Below are 6,000 nucleotides of genomic sequence, written 5' to 3'. Positions count from 1 at the left end.
TTCAACAGTGTTTCTGTAATTTTCTTTGATAAATGTTAGTTAGAAAAAGGGAAAACATTTATAAATTAAACGAAAAATAAAATCAACTAAAATGAAGAATAAATAAATGTTTTAAAAGAAGAAAAGAAAAAGAAATATCTGAAAGAAAATGAGAAAAAAAGTATCAAAAACAGAAATTAAAAAAAAAGTTAATGAATGAAATAAATAAAAAGAATGGAAAAGAAAGAGAAAAAAAACTATTTAAACATCGGAAAAAGATCGGCAAACCAAGATTATTTTGATTTTTTAGATATTTCTTTAGATTTCTTTTATATATTTTTTAGTTTTCTTTCATATCTTTTATATATTTTTTAGTTTTCTTTCATATACATGTGATGTTTTTCACCTATAACCTATGTGGGATTTACCATAAACTATTATGACGAAATTTTATAAAATTAAAAAACGTGTTGCAAAATGAATTTATTTTAAAATAAATGCTATTAATCAATACACCCAAAATGAATATTAAAAAAATTTTTCCTTTTGCGATTTACACGCCGTTTTTTGTGATTGAATTAATTAAATCGCTTCGGCTTGCATAATACCAAGGTTTTTAGTATCTTCTAACTTTCTTCAAACATTTTCTAAAAAAAAAATAAATAAATACAAATATATATAAATATATATATATATATATTTTTTTATATATATAACTTTCTTCAAACATTTTCTAAAAAAAAAAATATAAATACAAATATATATAAATATATATATATATATATATATATATAGAGAGAGAGAGAGAGAGAGAGAGAGAGAGAGAGAGAGAGAGAGAGAGAGAGAGAGAGAGAGAGAGAGAGAGAGAGAGAGAGAGAGAGAGAGAGAGAGAGAGACAGAGAGAGAGAGAGAGAGAGAGAAAGAGAGCAATTTTAATAAAGAACCTTATTAGTCGAGCAATTTTAATTATTAGCCAGGTCGAAGTCATTAATGACTACAATATTTCACAAATAATTATTTCCTAATTTATTACTTACAATGACTAACGTATTATGGGTAATTGAACACATATTATGCGTAATGAGCTTGAACCCATGAGGAGAATCCTGAAAAAAAGTGATCAATTAGGATAAGTAGTTAAACAAAAAAACAAAAACAAAAATGTAAAAACCTACTTTTTCAATGATGTAGACGTTGGGTGCAATAGCCACTGGATGCAAAAGTATCTTTACTTTTTCGTCACACACACGGCCTTCTATAATAACAGGCCTTGACATCGCGAAATGCCGTAAAAACTGAAGGCCGATTAAACTTTCACTTTTACTTATATTGATATATTTTTATATTAGGTAGGGTGTAATGGCAGTCTATGTTTTCTAATAATAATCTCTAGTAAAGACGGAAATATAAAAAGAAAACCAAAAAGTTGTTAAAAGATAATCATATTTTTCGTATTTCAAATTTCATTAAGAATATTTATGTAATATTAAATAGTATCAATAACAAGCAGAACCATAACAAAGTATATATCTATATATTAAAAAGATAACTGTATTTTTAATTTTTTTTGCTAAAAATGGTAACAATAAAAATCACCAACAAAAAACACCAACAAAAGTTGATTCAAGCAAAAAAAAAGTTTGATCAATATATCTCAACAGGGTAAATATTTACAAATCCAAACATATTGAAAGACATATAGGCTAATGAGAAAATAAAAAACATAACAAGTAAATAGCATAATTAATTACAAAACTAATTTTCACATAAATTATGATAGCTTTAGTATTTTGGGAGTGGTAATTAGTGAGTAATTCTTTAGCAGAATATTAGAATATACTTTGCATTGTTTTTTTGTGATTTTAAATTAATATTTAGCAATGAACTAAAACTGAGTAACACAAAATGTTCTGTATAAAGAGTCAGTAGCACCTTGAAAAAAAAAAGCAAAATATTGACCATTAGAAAAGAGCATCAGAAGGAATTTCAAGTCTGCCTCTGTTTAGGCTATACAGATAACTTCCATATTTATAATAATAATTGGTAGAATCATCATAAAATTTTATTTCGCTTTTTTGCACATAGCCAGCTATGTAAACTATAGCCACTAATGTAGATTTATTAACTGAGCTTTCAAGATCATGTATATTATCCAGAAGTTCTTTTTCATCAGTAGAAATATCTCTAAAACATATGTCACAAGTATGACCATCGATACCATAAACAGGAATGTCAAGTTGTAATATCAATTTAGTATGTTGAATATTAATTTTTTCAATTACAGATTTAGCGTTTATAAAGTAAGTACCTCCAGATCCCTGTCAAAGCTTAGAAAAAGCTTTTTCAAGTGGATCTGTTGAAAACCAACCTAATAAGACATACTTTGCTCCATTACTCAACAAAGTTTCTACAAGATCAATAAAGCAATAACATAAATGCGCTATTGCCTTGCTAGTATCTAGCGTAAGCTATTTTACACGCTTACCTGAAGGTTTCATAAAATTTGACAGTTCAGCAATATCTCATAGCAGTTGTAACTGTTGATCACCAACTGAGTGGATTTCTCCGCATAATTCATTTCTAAACCGAATGCCAGCACCAGGTGCTTTGACATTAACAACATTCGAAAAAAAATTATTTTTCAATAAATACAGCAATACCTTCAAATGCTTTATTTTCGATCTCTGAATGCGTTCTTAATGCAGCTACTGTTTCTTTGCAAAAAACAGACAAACAAAACTTTACAGATTGTCTCTCTATTGGTTTTGGATAAACTGATTTAGCTGAAAGTTAAGAGAGTTTAAAAAGACTATTGCACTCAGTTTTATATATAGTTTCTAAATCACTCCACTTAGTCAAAGCCAGTTCTTTATTGTTCAAAAGTTGAAGTTCCCCAGTCTTTTTTGTCAACCAATTGTTTCATATAGATTTTAGTAGATGCACATAATCATACAATAAATATATACCTGATGTTGTTAACCATGGTTTACTATCAACTGTTTTAAACATTCCAAAAAATCTTTGATTTACATGGTTACCATCAGTAATTATTACCAGTGTCTTACTATTTCAAATATTATTTTTTTGTATAGACAATTTGTTGACATTAAGCAAACTGAGGAAAGATTTGCAACAGGTTGAGCTCTACATATAAATTCTGGACCTCCAAAAAGACATTTAATCATAAATGATAAAATTGTTTTAGCTAACTTTTCAGGGTAGTTTACTGCTTGACCAAACAAAGCACCTCTTTGGTAAAGTAATGAAGCTTTGACATAGACCTCATCAATTAGTAGTATGGAAATTCTTTTTAATGGATTTAAATTCATAAAAATACTATTTATGAAACTTAGGTCCTCCATTGAGCTTATTTTTGAAGTCAATCATGTTAAAGCCTTATACTTGGCAACTTGTAGTCAATACAAAAAACAATCATATAAACTTCGTTGTAGTTGCAATTGATATTGTAGTTGTAGTTGTATAAATTGATATTTTTGTTGTAGTTGAGATAGTTTGACTTGCAAAGAGATACACAGATTTCAAAGGCATTTTTAAGGCATTTAAAATAACTAATCGTTAGTTTGACAATATTATTACCTTACAATGTTAACGCCTTGAAACTTACAACGTTATCGTCTTGAAGTTGCGCTATCTAATTTATAAACCAACCAAATTTTAAAGATTTATTAAAAAAGCGCGAACACAAACTTTCGTCTAATGTTAAAAGATGAAAATGTAAACACAGTATTAGGAATTGGCCTTCAGTTTAACAAATTTGTTGCGCGATGTCAAGGCCTGTAATTATAGAAGGCCGCGGTCACACATAATATAATATTCTGAAACTAATAAACAAAAATCTAAATTTCTATAAGTAAATTTATTCTTTGATCATTGCCTTTATATCCTATCTTATTTTCATATCATAATCTATTATGGTATTATTTATATAACATATCACAACAATATTATTAAATTTGTGATGTTCAAATATCATATGAACATTCTCTAACATGTTCATATGATATTTGAATATAGTTCTTGAGTATATTATCTACAAACGATTGACTGATGCAAGTTCAAATGTTATCAAAAACCAAGCATGCATGCATGGGACACTGCAGAGTCCCACAAAGAAATGCTGGTTTGAAAGTCAAATTTTCTTTAATAAAAAAAAAATATTAAAATAGGGGGAGATAAGTTTCTGTAACTTTTTTTATGCTCCAAAACTTTTAACTTTAGATATAATAAGGTCCTTATGACTTAAGGGACTTACAAACTACATTGAGGAACAAAAACAGGATATTAACAGAAACTTTTCAATTTTTAATCTGGAGTACCACAGTGTAATTGGGAATAAAGTCTCTGGGTCCAGTATTCAAAGTAATATGATCTAAAGTAATATATAAATTAAATAAAATGCTTTAAAATGCATGCAGTTATACATATAACTCCTGATAGTTAACTATATGTATAACTAGTTATACATAAAACTTATTATATAAACTTATTTTTTAAGGTTATGCTTGAACAAATTAGAACCAATTAATTCAAATTCAAGATTTAGTTCAAGTTCAAGTTATTTGTTCATTGTTTTTTTACTATTTTAAATTTATTTGTTCAAATTTGTTAACTAGTATTAATTCTTACCACAGTAAGAATATTTATCATTGTTGAATGTGATTTTATTAGTAACTTAATTTTACTATCAACATATTTTGACAACACCCTTTACATTTTAAATGATGACAGCTTTACTTTTCTATTGATGTTAAATTTATTACGTTTCAGTAACTCAGATTGAATTTTACTGAATTATTGTAAGCTTTGTAAGAATTTGTTGTATATCAAATGGTGTTGTAAATAAAGTAAAAATTTTATATATATATATATATATATATATATATATATATATATATATATATATATATATATATATATATATATATATATGTATATAGTATTTAGGCTATGGGATCATGATGCCAGTAGATAGAGGGGCAGTGTGAGTTTAACAATAATTAACAATGGGAGGGAATGTTGAGACCAAAATAATGTCAATTAAAAATTGAATTAAAAAAAAAAGTAAATTATTTTATTTAAAAAAAAGTAAAACAATTTATGCTAGCTATGATCAGGTTTTAGAGGTATTTACACCAACAATGTGGTCTAAAAACTTCTTGCTTTTGTTGCTTAAAACTGTAGAGGATCATAGGAAAAACAATTTAAATACAGAAATTAGCTTGCTTATCTGAAAGAACAATTTGTGTTTTTTTTACTTTTAGTACTGTTGAGAATAAATGTATAATTGAACCAGAAAAAAATTGATGGTATATGCATTTTTTATATTATATTAACAATTTAGATATACCATCATAATATGATAACAAAAACTGACATCATTTTCAATGGGAGATGGCAATAAATTGACTGAGTTTGATAAAGGGTAAAGGTGTTCAATAAACCGGGTCATCATCTGACATCATTATGCATAGATGATCCTATGATTTAGGTAAAATAATTAATCAATTTGCCATATTTCTCTTTAGAAAGTGTAAGAAAAAAGCATTGTTATGCTGAGAACCTACCTATTGAGCAAGCTTTGACCACCTATTTTATAAATTTGAGAGACAGAAGTGGAAGTGCGAATCGCAAAAGAACTAATAACAATGCTCTAAATTGATTTTAACTTTGTAGACTAACATTAATATAGTATTTAGAAATAATAAATGAAGTTTACATGATTTTTATAATTTGTATTTATTTCCATTAATTATCAGTTGTCAGTCTCTATTTTATAAAATGAATTAAAAAACTATTTATTTATAGTATAATATTAATACATAAATACTAGTTTCCTAATGCTATTATCATCACAATGTTAATAGTATTCGTTTTAAAGTGAAATTTTGTATCAATTTTATTGTTTTAATGTTGTATATATATATATATATATATATATATATATATATATATATATATATATATATATATATATATATATATATATATATATATATATAT

At 26.2% G+C, this 6,000-nt stretch overlaps 1 long non-coding RNA gene across 1 annotated transcript; it reads right to left on the bottom strand.

Annotated features, from left to right (window-relative positions):
• Positions 1-447: 447 nt before the first annotated feature.
• LOC136084671 (uncharacterized) lies at positions 448-4,476 on the bottom strand. The gene is made up of 2 exons (XR_010640746.1): positions 1,017-4,476; positions 448-626 (listed from the first exon to the last, which is right to left on the bottom strand). It is a non-coding gene; the product is annotated as an uncharacterized LOC136084671 (long non-coding RNA).
• Positions 4,477-6,000: the final 1,524 nt, after the last annotated feature.

Source organism: Hydra vulgaris, chromosome 09, assembly GCF_038396675.1.
Source record: "Hydra vulgaris chromosome 09, alternate assembly HydraT2T_AEP".
Lineage (NCBI taxonomy): Eukaryota > Metazoa > Cnidaria > Hydrozoa > Anthoathecata > Hydridae > Hydra > Hydra vulgaris.
Note: the sequence above shows the minus strand (reverse complement) of the source record. Positions and strands in the feature narration are given on the sequence as shown.